Raw genomic sequence first — 18,036 nt, 5'->3', positions numbered from 1 at the left:
CTGCAGTGAACCATGATTGTGCCACTGCACTCCAGCCAGGGTGACAGAGCGAGACCCTGTCTCAAAAGAAACAAAACAAACAAAAAAACCCTGAAATGTGATGTATGCATAAATTCACATTGGATTTTGAAGACTTCATACAAAAAAGGCCAAGTGCAGCAGCTCATATCTGTAATCCCAGCACTTTGGGAGGCTGAGGTGGGTGGATTGTTTGAGCCCAGGAGTTTGAGACCAACCTGGGCAACATCGTGAAACCTCATCTTTACAAAAAAATACAAAACATTATCAGGGCGTGGTGGTATGTGCCTATAGTCCCAACTACTCAGGAGGCTGAGGTGGAAGGATCACCTGAGCCCAGGGGAGGTCAAGGCTGTAGTGAGTTGTGATCATGCCACCGCACTCCAGCCTAGGCAACAGAGTGAGACCCTGTCTCAAAAAAAAAAAAAAAAAAGTAAAATAACTCACTAATTGTTGATTATATTGGGTTAAATAGAATATATTATTTGTTTTCTTGTTTTTGAGATGAAGTCTCACTCTGTTGCCCAGACTGGAGCATGGTGGCACCATCTTGGCTCACTGCAACATCTGCCTCCCGAGTTCAAGTGGTTCTTCTGCCTCAGCCTCCTGAGTAGCTGGGATTACAGGCGCGTGCCATCATGCCTGGCTAATTTTTGTATTTTTAGTAGAGACAGGGTTTCCCCATATTGGCCAGGCTGGTCTTGAACTTCTGACCTCAAGTGATCTGCCTGCCTCAGCCTCCCAAACTGCTGGGAGGACAAGAGTGAGCCACCACACCTAGTCTAAATAGAATATATTATTACAAATAATTTCACCCGTGGGTTTTTTGTTTTTCCTTTTAAAAATGCAGCTACCAGCGTTTTTAAAACAATGATCTTTTCTGCCATGGTGCAAAGTAAATTAATAAATTAAAAAACAACTACTAAGCCAGGCACAGTGGCTTATGCCTGCAATCTCAGCAGTTTGGGAGGCTAAGGCAGGCGGATCACCCAAGGTCAGGAGTTCGAGACCAGCCTGACCAACATGGTGAAACGCTGTCTCTACTAAAAATACAAAAATTAGCTAGGTGTGGTGGTGTGTGCCTGTAATCTCAGCTACTCCTGAGGCTGAGGCAGGAGAATTGCTTGAACCCGGGACACGGAGGTTGTAGTGAGCCAAGATCTTACCACTGCGCTGCAGCCTAGATAACAGAGCGAGACTCCATCTCAAAAACAAAACAAAACAAAACAAAAGGCCGGACACGGTGGCTCACGCCTGTAATCCTAGCACTTTGGGAGGCCGAGGCATGCGGATCACCTGAGGTCGGGAGTTCGAGACCAGCCTGACCAACATGGAGAAACCCCATCTCTACTAAAATACAAAATTAGCCGGGCGTGGTGGCGAATGCCTGTAATCCCAGCTACTCAGGAGGTTCAGGCAGAAGAATTGCTTGAACCCAGGAGGCACAGACTGCAGTGAACCAAGATCACACCACTGCACTCCAGGCTGGGCGACAGAGTGAGACTCTGTCTCAGAAAAAAAAAAAAAAAGCTGCTGAGGCAAGGGAATCACTTGAACCCGGGAAGCAGAGGCTGCAGTGAGCCAAAATCACGCTATTGCACTCCAGCCTGGGCAACTAGAGTGAAACTCCATCTCAAAAAAAACCCAAAACCAAACAACAACAACAAAACTACCTAGGTAGCTTGCATTGTGTTTATTGGGCAGCAGCTGCTTAGAACAAGCCTGGTGTGGAGTAAGTCAGTGTAATTGAAAGCTGCTGTCAGGGTTCAGTGCCTGACATATGGTAAGTGCTTATTGAACAGCAGTTTTTTGGTTTTTGTTTTGTTTTGAAATGGAGTCTAGTTCTGTCACCCAGGCTGGAGAGCGGTGGTGCGATCTCAGCTCACTGCAACCTCCGCCTCCCAGGTTCAAGAGATTCTCATGCCTCAGCCTCCTGAGTAGCTGGGATTACAGGTGCGCCCCACCATGCCTGGCTAATTTTTTTGTATTTTTAGTAGAGACCGGATTTCACCATGTTGGCCAGGCTGGTCTCAAACTACTGAGCTCTGGCAATCTGCCTGCCTCAAACTCCCAAAGTGCTAGGATTATGAGCGTGAGTCACCATAGCCTGGCCTGTTTTTTTCTTTTTTTTGTGACAGGGTCTCACTTTGTCATCCAGGCTGAATGAGTGTAGTGGTGTGATGTCAGCTCACTGCAGCCTAGATGTCCTGGGCTCACACAGTCCTCTCACCTCAGCCTCTGAATGGCTCTGACTATAGGCATACACCACCATGCCCTGCTAATTAAAAAAAAATTTTTTTTTAGAGACACGGTCTTGCTATGTTGCCCCAGCTGGTCGTGAACTCTTGGGTGCAAGCGATCCTCCTGCCTCAGCTACCCAAAGTGTTGGGATTACAGGTGAGAGCCACTATGCCTGGCATTGAATGGCAGTTTTGAAGACTTTTCTCTATCCCCTCTCTTGCCTCTCTGCCTTGGCAATCTAACCTGGAAAGCATTGTCTGTTTCCTTCCCAGCTTGTTCTATTCACTGGCAGTGAGAGCCCTGTCTTTCCTTTTATCCTCCCAACTCCCAGTGCCTCTCCAGGGGTGCCCAGCCCCCCCAGTGAATTTCCATGCTGGTGGGACTTTCTGAGTGTCCCGTTTCCCATCACCTCCCCTCTCCCACCAGCTCTGGGCCCAAGCACCTCTGTGTTCCCCCGGAGTCCACCCACCAGGGGTGTGGTGATCACTCTTGCCATTGTCACTCTCGGGTTTTCTCCTTAGGCCCTGCACTTCTGAGGCTTGATCTGTGATGCTGGGAGAGATGGGACGCTGTCAGAAGGGGCTATTGGCAGGCTGCCAAGAGGCTGCCCACAGAGGCCTTTGCCCTGACAAATTCACCCCTGGGGCCCTGAGTCTGCCCTCAGCCTGACAGCTGGTAGAGAGGAGATCCAGGTCCCAGCTGTGGACTCAGACGAATCAATTGCTCACGAGGCCAATATATACACCAGATGGTAAGTTTTCCATGCATTTAGCAGGGTGAGACTGGTTTTTGTTTAGGAAAATATCTTGATCAGCCACTTTTGTTGAGGAAGGGGAGGTGCTAAGGACATAGTTGAAGGGAGATGTTTAAACACAGGAGGAATCAAACGGCTTTACAGAGAACGTTAACCGGAACTTGGGGGTGAGAGACCCCAAAAGGGAAGAAGAGACGGAAGGATGGTCATAGAAATGAAGGAGGGAGGACGGGGGCAGAAAACAAAATGGCAAGGTCAGAGCCTGGGGGCTATGTGTCCAGTCAGGATTTCACAGTGGCAGGGACACCAAATGGTTTTTTTTTTTTTTTTTTTTTGAGACTCTTGTTGCCCAGGCTGGAGTGCAATGGCGTGATCTCGGCTCACTGCAACCTCCGCCTCTGGGTTCAAGTGATTCTCCTACCTCAGCCCCCCGAGTAGCTGGGACTACAGGCACACGCCACCATGCCTGGCTAATCTTTTTATTTTTAGTAGAGACGGGGTTTCACCATGTTGGCCAGGCTGGTCTCAAACTCTTGTCCTTGTGTTCCGCCTGCCTCAGCCTCCCAAAGTGCTGGGATTACAGGCGTGAGCCACTATACCCGGACTCAAAGGACTTTTATGAACAGGATCTATACTATTCTTTTTGAAATGGTTTGTTTTCCTGCTAAGTACATCCCTCTATTGCCCAAGCCTTCAGTAAAAGCTGTATCTCATGTGACAAGAAAGCATAGAAAGGCCGGGCATGGTGGCTCACATCTGTAATCCCAGCACTTTCACTTTGGGAGGCTGAGGTGGGCGGATCACCTGAGGTCAGGAGTTTGAGACCAGCCTGGCCAACATGGTGAAACCCCATCTCCATTAAAAATACAAAAAAGCCAGGCGCGGTGGCTCATGCCTGTAATCCCAGCACTTTGGGAGGCTGAGGTGGGTGGACCAGGAGGTCAAAAGTTCGAGACCAGCCCGACCAACATGGTGAAATCCTGTCTCTACTAGAAATACAAAAATTAGCTGGGTATGGTGGCGGGTGCCTGTAGTCCCAGCTACTGGGGAGGCTGAGGCAGGAGAATTGCTTGAACCTGGGAGGTGGAGGTTATAGTGAGCTGAGATCACTTCACTGCACTCCAGCCTGGGTGACAGAACAAGACTCTGTCTCATTAAAAAAAAAAAAAAAAGAAAGAAAGAAAGAAAAAGAAAGAAAGAAAGAAAGAAAAAGAAAAGGAAAGAAAAAAAAAGAAAGCATAGAAAGAGGGCTTTTTTTTTTTTTCCTAGGCTGGGCACAGAGCAGAGGGACGTCACCAGGAAGTGACAGGCAGGGACTCAGGAGGTCAACACTGCAGGCCAGGGGCCAGAGGGACTGGAAAGCCCTCTAGAACCCTGGAAGCAGTGGGGAGGATGTCAGGGGCCCGACTGCCATGGGATAGGAGTAGGAGGAGATTCAATTTAGAGCTCAAAGGCTAAGGCCACCCAAGCTGTGCAACTGGGCCCAGCCCGGGCAGCTGTCATGCTCTGGCACTTTGTCCCTACCTGATCTTACCTCATGGCCAGACCAGCGTAAAAAACAGGCCTGCGAGGAGGGCCTGGCACGACTGTGTCTTGCCAAGGAGTAATCTGGGGCTGCACATAAGGATTGGCCCTGGCTGTGGTGTGGGGCTCCGCCTACTGCTCCTCCCCAGGTAGACACTGCCACCTTCTGGCTCTTCCTCAACTGGCTGCCGGCACCCACCTCCTCCACACCTCCTTCAAGACAGGCTTTCTCTCGACCAAGAAACAGAATTGTGGAGGTTTCCTTTACCTGCTTACAATCCTGTCTTTGTGGGCTCCCATAAGGTCACTTGAATTAGAGTCTAGGTGATCCCAACCTTTAAAAATAACTTTAAAAAATGATCTTTTGAGAGTACCTCTTAAGTGTTCTCATCTTTTTAAAAAAAAGGGTAACAAGGGTAACTATGGGAGGTGATGAATGTGTTAATTAATTTGATTGTGATAATCATTTCACATGTCCATATACCAAATCATCACGTTGTATGCTTTTAATATATATAATTTTACTTGTCAATTGTATCTCAACAAAGCAGAAAAATCCACCCCAGGCTTTTGGTCTCCTCCCACTGATGGCTTCCCACAACTGTCACTGCCTCATTTTTCAGTTGATTAGGAGCAGGGCCCCACTGTGGGGTGTCACTGTCACTGGTATGAAGGCATTTGAGGCTACAGACACTGTTCCTGGTCGTTCCCCCTTGGTTTTTGTTGGCTTGTTTGCTGGTTGGTGGGGTGTTTTTCTTTTTGTCTTTTTTTTTTTTTTTTTGAGACAGAGTCTCGCTCTGTCGCCCAGGCTGAAGTGCAGTGGCCAGATCTCGGCTCACTGCAAGCTCCGCCTCCCAGGTTTACGCCATTCTCCTGCCTCAGCCTCCCGAGTAGCTGGGACTACAGGCGCCCGCCCGGCTAGTTTTTTTGTATTTTTTTAGTAGAGATGGGGTTTCACTGTGTTAGCCAGGATGGTCTCGATCTCCTGACCTCGTGATCCACCCGTCTCGGCCTCCCAAAGTGCTGGGATTACAGACTTGAGCCACCGCGCCTGGCCGTCTTTTTTTTTTTTTTTTTTTTTTTTTTTTGAGATGGAGTCTTGCTCTGTCACCCAAGCTGGAGTGCAATGGTGTGATCTCGGCTCACTGCAACCTCTGCCTCCTGGGTTCAAACGATTCTCCTGCCTCAGTCTCCTGAGTAGCTGGGATTATAGGCACCCACCACCATACCCGGCTAATTTTTGTATTTTTAGTAGAGACTGAGTTTCACCGTGTCGGCCAGACTGGTCTCAAACTCTTGACCTCGTGATCTGCCCACCTCGGCCTCCCAAAGTGCTGGGATTACAGGTGTGTGCCACCGCACCCGGCAGGTGGGGTGTTTTTTACTGGGACTCCCCGGGCCTCTCCACTACTGTGCTCTGCTGCAGGCAGGTTTACTGGGATTCCTGTAACCAGTTTCTTGAGTTTATCAAGGGGTTTGTCTCCCTCCACAGCAACAGTTTGTTAATTTTCTCTCTCTCCTTACCTGAATGCAGGGAAATGCCTTCCTGCCTTTCCTCCTGAGAACCACTCTAGCTTGGCCAAAAGTCCTTTGTTTTGGTCTTTCCAAGTCAGTGCTGAAACCCAAGCTTTCTCCACCATAGGGAGTCCCAGCTCTTCACCTCCCAAATCGTCCCATTCCCAAGTCCCAAACAGGGAAGAGAGCTTGGTCGACTATGGAGATTGGAGGCTTGCCTTAGTCCCCAAGGACCAGGCCCTTGTCCAGGGAAGCCCTTGGTCCTTGTGGAATCTGCAGGGGTGGGGGTGGGGCAGCTGCTGAAGAGACCTCCGGGTGACGTTCCCCGAGACAGTGGAAACTCACATGGCCCAGCTGTTCATCCTCCATGGGCTCCACTTCCCACCCATCCCTGGCTTGCAGATCCTCTTACCACGGCATGTTTCCTTCCCTCCCCTCCTCAGAGTTGGCTGACTCATTGGCACTTCCTACAATCCAGTTCCTTCATCCCCCCGCCGCCCCTGCCACAAGCTTCCTGTTGGAGTCTGGAGGACCTCAAAGATTTCCAAAGAGGCCAGCCCTTGGGAGGCCGAGGACTTCACAGCCCGAGGGGAGAGCAAGTCGTCCAGCCGCTGAGACCCACTCAGACCACGAACAGGGCAGGTGCTCAGAGGGCTCGCCCTCTCGTCCACCCCAAACTGGCTGTTGGACATTCTAGTGTTGACCCAGAGAAAGAAGCTGAGGCAAAATCAATATATAGGGTTAATTTGGGCCAAGAGTGAGGACAGCCATTGGGGACACACTTCAAGTTGCCTTGGGGTATGCTCTGTGTTCGGCTTTTGTTACAAGCAGGCCTTTAAAGGCAAAAGGGGACAAGGAGTGGGTGATTCAACAATGTTCTTATTAGTTTGCAGCAATAACATTGGCTTGTGATTGGCTAGGCATTATTGAGCTATGGGGTATGAGTTACGGTGTCTGGAATATGGCGTTTTATGGCTACATGGTATCAGTCTAGAGCCCACATAGCAAGTGGCTTCAAGAGGTAATTATTTAGCTTGGTGGTCGGGGGTGGGGTGAGATGTGACTGACTGCTGTCATTTGCTGTTGCATTTCTTTTTTAAGACAGAGTCTCACTCTGTTGCCCAGGCTGGAGTGCAGTGGTGCAATCTTGGCTCAAGCGATTCTTCTGCCTCAGCCTCCTGAGTAGTTGGGATTACAGGTGTGTGCACCACTACACCCAGCTAATTTTTTTTTTGAGACTGAGTCTTGCTCTGTCACCCAAGCTGGAGTGCAGTGGTACGATCTCGGCTCACTGCAACCTCTGCCTCGTGGGTTCAAGTGATTCTCCTGCCTCAGCCTCCTGAGTAGCTGGGATTACACATGCACACCACCATGCATGGCTAATTTTTTGTATTTTTACTAGAGATGGGGTTTCGCCATGTTGGTCAGGCTGGTCTTGAACTCCTGACCTTGTGATCTGCCCACCTGGGCCTCCCAAAATGCTGGGATTACAGGTGTGAGCCACTGCACCCAACCCGCTGTCACATTTCTTTTTTTTTTTTTGAGACGGAGTCTCGCTCTGTAGCCCAGGCTGGAGTGCAGTGGCCGGATCTCAGCTCACTGCAAGCTCCGCCTCCCGGGTTCACGCCATTCTCCTGCCTCAGCCTCCCGAGTAGCTGGGACTACAGGCGCCCGCCACCTCGCCCGGCTAATTTTTTGTATTTTTTAGTAGAGACGGGGTTTCATCATGTTAGCCAGGATGGTCTCGATCTCCTGACCTCGTGATCCGCCCGTCTCGGCCTCCCAAAGTGCTGGGATTACAGGCTTGAGCCACCGCGCCCGGCCCGCTGTCACATTTCAATGCCTCTCTGGGCCTGATAACGAAAGGGGGACTTGCATTCTTCTTTTTTTTTTTCAGATGGAGTCTCATTCTGTCACCCAGGCTGGAGTGCAATAGTGTGATCTCGGCTCACTGCAACCTCTGCCTCCTGGGTTCAAGCCATTCTTCTGCCTCAGCCTCCCGAGTAGCTGGAATTACAGGCACCTGCCACCATGCCCAGCTAATTTTGTGTATTTTTAGTAGAGACGGGGTTTCACTATGTTGGCCAGGCTGGTCTCAAACTCCTGACCTTGTGATCCACCCGCCTCGGCCTCCCAAAGTGCTGGTATTACAGGCGTGAACCATCGTGCCCAGCCTGGGACTTGCATTCTTCAGATAAAGTTTTTTATTGTTGTTGTTTTGTTTTTGAGATGGGATCTCACTCTGCTGCCCAAGCTGGAGTGCAGTGTCACGATCTCGACTCACTGCAGTCTCAAACTCCTGGGCTCAAGTGATCCTCCTACCTCAGTCTTCTGAGTAGCTAGGACTACTGGTGTGCACTATGCCAGTTAATTTTTTTTTTTTTTTTTTTTTTTTTTTTTTTTTTTTTTTTTTTTTTTTTTTTGAGACGGAGTCTCGCTCTGTCACCCAGGCTGGAGTGCAGTGGCCGGATCTCAGCTCACTGCAAGCTCCGCCTCCCGGGTTCACGCCATTCTCCTGCCTCAGCCTCCCGAGTAGCTGGGACTACAGGCGCCCGCCACCTCGCCCGGCTAGTTTTTTTTTTTGTATTTTTTAGTAGAGACGGGGTTTCACCGTGTTAGCCAGGATGGTCTCGATCTCCTGACCTCGTGATCCGCCCGTCTCGGCCTCCCAAAGTGCTGGGATTACAGGCTTGAGCCACCGCGCCCGGCCGCCAGTTAATTTTTTATTTATTGTAGAGATGGGGTCTTGTTATGTTGCCTGAGCTGGTCTCAAACCCCTAGGCTCAAGTGATTCTCCTGCCTCAGCCTCCCAAGGTTTTGGGACTACAGGCGTGAGTCACCACACCTAGCCAACACAACACTTCTCATGCCAAATGTTTGGGCTTTTTTTTTTTCTCCATACGCCAAGTAATTCTGCAGCAGACACCAGTTGGGATTCCTATAATTCAATTCAATTCTGACATGGTCTACCTGGAGATACAGGGGGTGAGCTCTGGAAAGGTCCTGAGCACAGGAGTGTTGGGAATAGGCCCCCAAAATTTGGCTGTAAACTGGCCCCAAAACGGGCCATAAATAAAATCTGCAGCACTGTGACATGTTCATGATGGCCATGACGCCCACTCTGGAAGGTTGTGGGTTTACTGGAATGAGGGCGAGGAGCACCTGGCCCACCCAGGGCAGAAAACGGTTTAAAGGCGTTCCTAAACCACAAACAACAGCATGAGCAATCTGTGCCTTAAGGACATGCTCCTGCTGCCCTAGCCAGAGCCCATCCCTTTGTTTCAGCCCATCTCTTTGTTTCCCATAAGGAATACTTTTAATCTATAATCTATAGAAATAATGCTTATCACTGGCTTGCTGTCAATAAATACGTGGGCAAATCTCTGTTCGGGGCTCTCAGCTCTGAAGGCTGTGAGACCCCTGATTTTCTGTTTGTGTGTGTGTCTTTAATTCCTCTAAGGCCACTGGGTTAGGGTCTCCCCGGCTGAGCTGGTCTCAGCACAGGAGTTTCCATCTCTGTGGAGTTGGGGTGCACCACCCTCCCAGCGCATGAAATTCTTCTTGTTCACCCACCTGGAAGCTCTCTGAACACTGTCCTTTTGGGTTTTGTGGGTGATTCCTAGTCATGATTGATTACATCATTGGCCAAACCAAATATGTTTATCTTTTTTTTTTTTTTTTTTTTTTTGAGACAGGGTCTGGCCCTGTTACTCAAGCTGGAGTATAGTGGTGCGATCTCTGCTCACTGCAATCTCTACCTCCCAGGGTCAAGTGATTCTGTATTGTTAGTAGAGGCGTGTTTTTGCCATGTTGCCCAGGCTGGTCTAGAACTCCTGAGCTCAGGCAATCCACCTGCCTCAGCCTCCCAAAGTGCTAGGATTATAGGCGTGAGCCACCGTGCCCAGCCATCCTGTTTTATTTTCTTCTTGCATGTATCCTTTTCTGAAGCTTGAGCTCCAGGGCCCCTTCACTTGCACAGGCCCCTTCCGAGGGTCCGTACCTAATTCTGTATGACTTTCTTAAAAAGGACTCCCTTGTCCTGCCAATCCTACCAAAAGCTTCAGACTCCATAAAATCTAAATCTATGTGTACCTAGAGCAGAGTACCAGGCTGCAATTAGTACATCCTGTGCCTGCCTCTGGCAGAAAGACAAACTCAGCATTTCTCCTGCCAGGCCACTTCTACAGGCCGTTGCTCTCCCCACCTCTTCAGGCCTGAGTGCCGAGAGGCACCCTGGCCCAAGAGTCTTTGTGACTGCCCTGCTAACAGTGCCCTGGATTGGCAGGGAGGGGGTGTCAAAACTCTAAGAGCTGCCGTGTGTACTTCTCTTTTCTGGATACCTTCCACCTTGACTCTGTCAAACAGACGTAAACATTCTCAATCAGCAACCACCCCACTCTAAACAACTCAGAAAAGAAGTTGAAAAACCAGTAAGACTTCTGCAGAATCTCTTCCCTTTCCAATCTGCAAAGCTAACCCTTACCTCTATCCCCTACCCCACCTCTTACCAGCCTGGGCAAATACAGTCAGCCCTCTGTATCTGTGGGTGCCGTATCTGTCACACATGTCCATGTGAAGAGAGTCGACCAACAGGCTTTGTGTGAGCAACAAGGCTGTTTATTTCACCTGGGTGCAGGCGGGCTGAGTCCAAAAAAGGAGTCAGCAAAGGGTGGTGGGATTATCATTAGTTCTTATAGGTTTGGGATAGATAGGCATACAAAGTACCTTCTTAAGGGCGGGGGAGATTATTACAAAGTACCTTCTTAAGGGCAGGGGAGAACATATCAGTTAGGGTGGCACAGGAACAAGTCACAATGGTGGAATGTCATCAGTGAAGGCTATTTTCACTTCTTTTTTGGATCTTCAGTTGCTTCAGGCCATCTGGATGCATACCTGCCGCCACAGGGGATACGACGGCTTAGCTTGGGCTCAGAGGCCTGACATTCCTGTCTTCTTATATTAATAAGAAAAACAAAACAACATAATGGTGAAGTGTTGGGGTGGCAAACATTTTTTTGGGGTGGTATAGACAGACAATGGGCACTGTTTCTCAGGGCTGCTTTGAGTGGGATTAGGGGCAGCGTGGGAACCTAGAGTGGGAGATATTAAATTGAAGAAAGATTTTGGGGTAAGGGGTGATATTGTGGGGTTGTTAGAAGGAACATTTGTCATATAGAATGATTGGTGATGGCCTGGATGCGGTTTTTTTATGAATTGAGAAACTAAACTGAAGGCACAAGGTCCAAATAAGAGAAGGAGAAAAACAGGTATTAAAAGACTAAGAATTGGGAGGACGCAGGACATCCAATTAGAGAGTGTCCAAGGAAGTTCAGCATAATCGTTTGGTTGGTTGGCAAGATTTGGGGATCTAGCTTTGAGTTTTTTTATGTTATCATACCAGACCAGATTGATTTAGGTAAAAAAAAACACTGTTTATTTAAAAATACATGGAGTCTTTTTTTTTTTCTTTCTAAGCAGTGAGTAAGTCAAGGCCTCAGCAATGATTTTGGAGAAAAGAGAAATGCAAAGCCAGCAATTGTTTGTTAAAGAAGGATTAGAAACAGCTAGGAGAGAGTGACTGAGATTGATAGTGTGGTGGAGATAGCTGGGGAGAGGTAGAGGGTGGCATAAGAACAGGAATGAGAATAACAGTGAGTATAAAAGTAAAGAATAGCCGGGCGCGGTGGCTCAAGCCTGTAATCCCAGCACTTTGGGAGGCCGAGACGGGCGGATCACGAGGTCAGCAGATCGAGACCATCCTGGCTAACATGGTGAAACCCCGTATCTACTAAAAAATAAAAAAAAAAAAACCAGCCGGGCGACGTGGCGGGCGCCTGTAGTCCCAGCTGCTTGGGAGGCTGATCCAGGAGAATGGCGTAAACCCAGGAGGCAGAGTTTGCAGTGAGCTGAGACCCGGCCACTGCACTCCAGCCTGGGCGGCAGAGTGAGACTCCGTCTCAAAAAAAAAAAAAAAAAAAGTAAAGAATAGGACTTCATCAGGGTGAAAGTATTAGAGTGTACCCTGTCAGCGAAATTATCCACTTTAAGACAGACTTAAGGGTGGGGGTTTGAGGTAAAACCAGGAGATATCAGTTATGATGGTTTGAAGGAAAAATGTAAACTGGCAGTGTAAACAAGGGCAGGGTATTTACCAGTAGGATATTTACCAGGGTATTTACCAGTAGTTGAGTATTTACTCCTAGTATGACTAGACATAAGATAGTAGGGATGACAAGTTTTTGCAGTGCAGTTCAAGTTGGGCTGGTGTCTGGAATGAGACTGGGGCCTAATAAAAAGGACTGTCCAGGCCGGGCGCGGTGGCTCAAGCCTGTAATCCCAGCACTTTGGGAGGCCAAGACGGGCGGATCACGAGGTCAGGAGATCGAGACCATCCTGGCTAACACAGTGAAACCCCGTCTCTACTAAAAATACAAAAACTAGCCGGGCGAGGTGGCGGGCGCCTGTAGTCCCAGCTACTCGGGAGGCTGAGGCGGGAGAATGGCGCAAACCTGGGAGGCGGAGCTTGCAGTGAGCTGAGATCCGGCCACTGCACTCCAGTCCAGGCGACAGAGCGAGACTCCGCCTCAAAAAAAAAAAAAAAAAAAGGACTGTCCATACAGGAGCTTAAATGGGCTGTGCTAGCATCCTGAGGACAGGCTCTAATTCTGAGAAGAGCGAGAGGTAAAAGTACTGTCCAGTCCTTTCCAAGTTGGAGGCTGAGCTTGGTGAGGTGTGTCTTTAAAAGACTATTAGTCTGTTTTACCTTTCCTGAAGATTGAGGACAATAAGGGGTATGAAGGTTTTACTGAATACCAAGAGCCTGAGAAACTGCTTGGTGATTTGACTAATAAAGGCTGGTCCATTATCAGACTGTATAGAGGTGGGAAGGCTAAACCGAGGAATTAAGTCTGACAGAAGGGAAGAAATGACTGTGGTGGCCTTCTGAGACCCTGTGGGAAAGGCTCCTACCTATCCAGTGAAAGTGTCTACTCAGACCAAGAGGTATTTTACTTTCCTGACTCAGGGCATGTGAGTAAAGTCAGTTTGCCAGTCCTGGGCAGGGGCAATTTCCCAAGCTTGATGTGTAGGAAAGGGAGGAGGCCTGAACAATCCCTGAGGAGTAGTAGAATAGCAGATGGAACACTGAGAAGTGATTTCCTTGAGGATAGATTTTCAATGATGGAAAGGAAATGAGAGGTTCTAAGAGGCGGGCTAGCGGCTTGTAACCTACATGGGAGAGGTTATGAAATGACCACAGAATAGAATGGGCCTGTGAGACTGGCAGGAGATATTTTCCTTGGTCCAAGAACCATTTGCCTTGTGTGGGGAGAGACTGACAGGTGGAAGTTTCCGTGGGAGAGTAGGTGGGAGTGACCAATGAGAAGGAGAAAAACTGGCCATGAGGGACAAAAGTTGGAACACTAGCTGCTGCTTTAGCTATCTTATCAGCATAATTGTTGCCCTGAGCAATGGGATCTGATACCTTATGATGGCTCTTACAGTGAATGACTCCTTGAGAAGAGTTTTTATTAAAGAGGCATTAATGATTCCTTGCATAGCGAGGAAACCTTTTTCAGTCCATACAACAGCATGGTGGTGCAGGATATGGAAGGCATATTTAGAGTCAGTATAAATATTGACGTGTAGCCCCTTTGCAAGAGTGAGGGCTCAAGTTAAGGCAATGAGTTCGACTTGCTGAGAGGTAGTGGAGGAAGGCAGCGTGGTAGCCTCAATGATAGATGTGGAAGACACTATAGCATAGCCTGCCTTTGCTGGTGAGTGGCAATTAGGCCTGGCGGAACTGTCATCGATAAACCAAATGTGATCAGGGTGAGGAACAGGAAAGAAGGAAATATGGGGAAATGGAGTGAATGTCAGGTTTATCAGAGAGATACATTCATGGGGGTTAGGTGTGGTATCAGGAATAATGTGGGGGCCAGCCTAAAACAGTAAGGTCAAGTCGTTTGGACAGAAAGGCTACAGGGCGCAGTCCCGGCTCTTGTGTAAGAATTCCGATTGCACAGCCCCGCACTTTGGCTGTGTATAATGAAAATGGGTTGGGATGAGTGAGGGAAAGCTAGGGTGGGAGCAGATTTGGGGGCTGTTTTTAAGGAACGGAAAGAGAAGTGGGGAAAGGATTTAGGATCTATGGGGTCAGCTAGGTTTTCTTTTGTGAGTTTATGTAATGCTTTTATTAGGATGGCAAAACCAGGTATTTAAAGGTGAAAGTATTTAACCATGCCCAGGAAGGAAAGGAGTTGTTGTTTTGTAGAAGGGGTTGGGGTTTGGAAGATTAGTCAGACACAATTAGCAGGGAGAGCAGGTGTGTTTTCATGAAGAATTATGCCGAGGTAGATAACAGATGAGGAAGAAATTTGGGCTTGACTGAAGTAATGGGGGCTGTCCGTGAAGCCTTGAGGCAGTACAGCCCGGGTAGTTTGCTGAGCATGATGGGTGTCAGGGTTAGTCCAAGCGAAAGTGAAGAGAGGCTGGGATGAAGGGTGCAAAGGAATAGTAAAGAAAGCATGTTTTGAGATCCAGAACAGAATAATGGCTTGTGGAGGGAGGTATTGAGGATAGGAGAGTATATAGGTTTGGCACCATGGGGTGGATAGGCAAGACAATTTGGCTGATAAGGTGCAGATCCTGAACTAACTTTTAAGACTTGTCCAATTTTTGAACAGGTAAAATGGGGGAATTGTAAGGAGAGTTTATAGGCTTTAAAAGGCCATGCTGTAACAGGTGAGTGATAACAGGCTTGAATCCTTTTAAAGCATGCTGTGGGATGGGATATTTGTGTTGAGCGGGGTAAGGGTGATTAGGTTTTAATGGGATGGTAAGGGGTGAATGATCGGTCGCCAAGGACGGAGTAGAGGTGTCCTATACTTGTGGGTTAAGGTGGGGAGATACAAGGGGAGGATGCGAAGGAGGCTTTCAACCGGGGAAAAGGGCGGCAATGAGGTATGGCTGTAGCCTAGGAATAGACAGGGAAGCAGATAATTTAGTTAAAATGTCTTGACCTAATAAGGGAGCTGGGCAGGTGAGGATAACTAAAAAGGAGTGCATAAAAGAATGTTGTCCAAGTTGACACCAGAAAGGGGGAGTTTTAAGGGGTTTTGAAGCCTGGCCGTCAGTACCCACAACAGTTATGGAGGCAGGGGAAACAGGTCCTTGAAAAGAAGGCAATGTGGGGTGGGTAGCCTCCGTATTGATTAATAAGGGGATGGACTTACCCTCCACTGTAAGAGTTACCCAAAGAATCTGTGATGATCCAGGAGGCTTCCGAGGCAATTGAGCAGCGTCAGTCTTCAGGCGCTAAGCCAAGAAGATCTGGGAAGGAGTCAGTCAGAGAGCCTTGGGCCGGAACTTTTGGGGCTCTAAGAGTGGCTGCTGGGTAAGCTGGGGAGTCTGATTTCCAGCGGGTCCCTGCACAGATGGGACATGGCTTGGGAGGAATCCCGGGCTGTGGGCATTCCTTGGCCCAGTGGCCAGATTTCTGGCACTTGAAGCAAGGTCCTGATGGAGAAGGTCCTGTAGGAATGCTTGACTGCTGTGGCTTAGGCATGTATGGCTTAGGCATTTTGAAGTTCTTGTGTGCTGGAGATGTGGCTGGGGTTTCTCTCACAGTGGAGGCCAGGAATTGCAACTCAGAAATATGTCGCTACTTGGCTGCCTCTATTCTATTATTGTACACCTTTAAGGTGAGGTTAATTAAGTCCTGTTGTGGGGTTTGAGGGCCAGAATCTAATTTTTGGGGCTTTATTTAATGTCGGGAGTGGATTGGGTAATAAAATGCATATTGAGAATAAGACAGCTTTCTGACCCTTCAAGGTCTAGGGCTGTAAAGCATCTCAGGGTTGCTGCCAAATGAGCCGTCAACTGGGCTGGGTTTTTATAGTTGATGAAAAAGAGCCTAAATGCTAACTGATTTAGGAGAGGTTGGATAAAGAAAAAGGAGCATTAACCTTGACTATGCCTTTAGCTCCAGCCACCTCTTTAAGAGGAAATTGTTGAGCAGGTGGGGGAGGGCTAGTTGTGGAACAAAACTGTAAGCCGGACAGGGTGTGAGGAGGGGAGGTGATAGAAGGATTACTGGGTGGGGGAGCAGAGGCTGAGGAAGAATTGGAGCCTGATTCAGCCTGGCAGGGAGCGACCTGAGGAGGACCAGTATGGGGAGGAGGGGAGAGGTCAAATGGGTCGGTAGAAAAGGAAGATCGAAAAGACTCAGTGACACTTGGGGTTGGGACTGAGGGGACAGGCGGGAGGGAAAGAAGGATTTGGGACAAGTAGCATTGGAAACAGAGACTAGGAAGGGACTGACATGTAAAAGAATGCCTGGACGTCAGGCATCTCAGACCATTTGCCCATTTTACGACAAGAATTACCTAGGCCTTGTAGGATGGAAAAATTGAAAGTGCCATTTTCTTTTTTTTTTTTTTTTTTTTTTTTTTTTGAGACGGAGTCTCGCTCTGTCGCCCAGGCTGGAGTGCAGTGGCCGGATCTCAGCTCACTGCAAGCTCTGCCTCCCGGGTTTATGCCATTCTCCTGCCTCAGCCTCCCGAGTAGCTGGGACTACAGGCGCCCGCCACCTTGCCCGGCTAGTTTTTGTATTTTTTAGTAGAGACGGGGTTTCACCGTGTTAGCCAGAATGGTCTCGATCTCCTGACCTCGCGATCCGCCCGTCTTGGCCTCCCAAAGTGCTGGGATTACAGGCTTGAGCCACCGCGCCCGGCTAAAGTGCCATTTTCTGGCTATTTGGAACCATTGTCGAGTTTGTACTGGGGTTAAGCGGCATTGCAGAAGAAAATAAGGGGTTTAGGTTTTAGGTCAGGTGTGAGTTGAAGAGGTTTTAAGTTCTTGCCAGGCTGAGGGAGAAGAAGGAGGAATGGAGGGTGGAAGGTTGCCCATAGTGAAGGAGGCAAGCCCAGAGAAAAGAGAGGGTAGAGACATGGAGAGAAGGGGTGGGGGGTCCTTGCCCCCCAGGAAAGTGGTGCTTGCCACTAAGGGTGAAGGATCAAGGCAGGCTTCCCCGCAGTGATCAGACACCTCTGAAACGTGGGTGAATAATCAAGCAGACATCCCCGCAGTGATTAAACACTAAGGGAAGACTGTCTTCCTGAGTCCGTAACTGGCGCCAGAGTTTTGGGGTCACGGATAAAATGTGTCTCCTCTGTCTCTACTAGAAAAGGAAAAGAGCTGAAATTAAGAGAAGGGAGAGATTGAAGGATGGCACCAAGATTGAAAGGAAAAAGAGGCTGAGGGATAGTGAGAGAGATTGGAGAAGAGAGTAAAAAGAGGCCGCTTACCCGATTTAAAATTGGTGAGATGTTCCTTGGGCTGGTTGGTCTGAGGACCCAAGGTCATAGGTGGATCTCTCTCACGGAGCAAAGAGCAGGACAGAGGATTGATCTCCCAAAGGAAGTCCCCCAATCCGAGTCACAGCACCAAATGTCACGTGCGTCCCTGTGAAGAGAGTCCACCAACAGGCTTTGTGTGAGCAATAAAGTTGTTTATTTCACCTAGGTGCAGGCGGGCTGAGTCCAAAAAAGGAGTCAGCAAAGGGTGGTGGGATTATCATTAGTTCTTATAGGTTTGGGATAGGTGTACAAAGTATATTCTTAAGGGCAGGGGAGAATAAATATTACAAAGTACCTTCTTTTTTTTTTGAGACAGAGTCTCACTCTGTCGCCGGGGCTGGAGTGCAGTGGCCGGATCTCAGCTCACTGCAAGCTCCGCCTCCTGGGTTCACGCCATTCTCCTGCCTCAGCCTCCGGACTAGCTGGGACTACAGGCGCCCGCCACCTCGAGGGCCCGGCTAGTTTTTTTGTATTTTTTAGTAGAGACGGGGTTTCACAGTGTTAGCCAAGGATGGTCTCGATCTCCTGACCTCGTGATCCGCCCGTCTCGGCCTCCCAAAGTGCTGGGATTACAGGCTTGAGCCACCGCGCCCGGCCACAAAGTACCTTCTTAAGGGAGGGGGAGAA

The 18,036-nt window shown here is 48.9% G+C and overlaps 1 long non-coding RNA gene across 1 annotated transcript; it reads left to right on the top strand.

The window, feature by feature from the left end:
• The first annotated feature begins 2,355 nt into the window (after nucleotides 1-2,355).
• LOC115897715 lies at nucleotides 2,356-7,208 on the top strand. The gene is made up of 3 exons (XR_004057490.1): nucleotides 2,356-2,415; nucleotides 2,781-3,010; nucleotides 6,496-7,208. It is a non-coding gene; the product is annotated as an uncharacterized LOC115897715 (long non-coding RNA).
• The last annotated feature ends 10,828 nt before the right edge of the window (nucleotides 7,209-18,036 follow it).

Source organism: Rhinopithecus roxellana, chromosome 5, assembly GCF_007565055.1.
Source record: "Rhinopithecus roxellana isolate Shanxi Qingling chromosome 5, ASM756505v1, whole genome shotgun sequence".
In the NCBI taxonomy this organism is placed as follows: Eukaryota; Metazoa; Chordata; class Mammalia; order Primates; family Cercopithecidae; genus Rhinopithecus; species Rhinopithecus roxellana.
The sequence above is the reverse complement of the archived record's forward strand: the minus strand, read 5'-3'. Positions and strand labels throughout refer to the sequence as shown.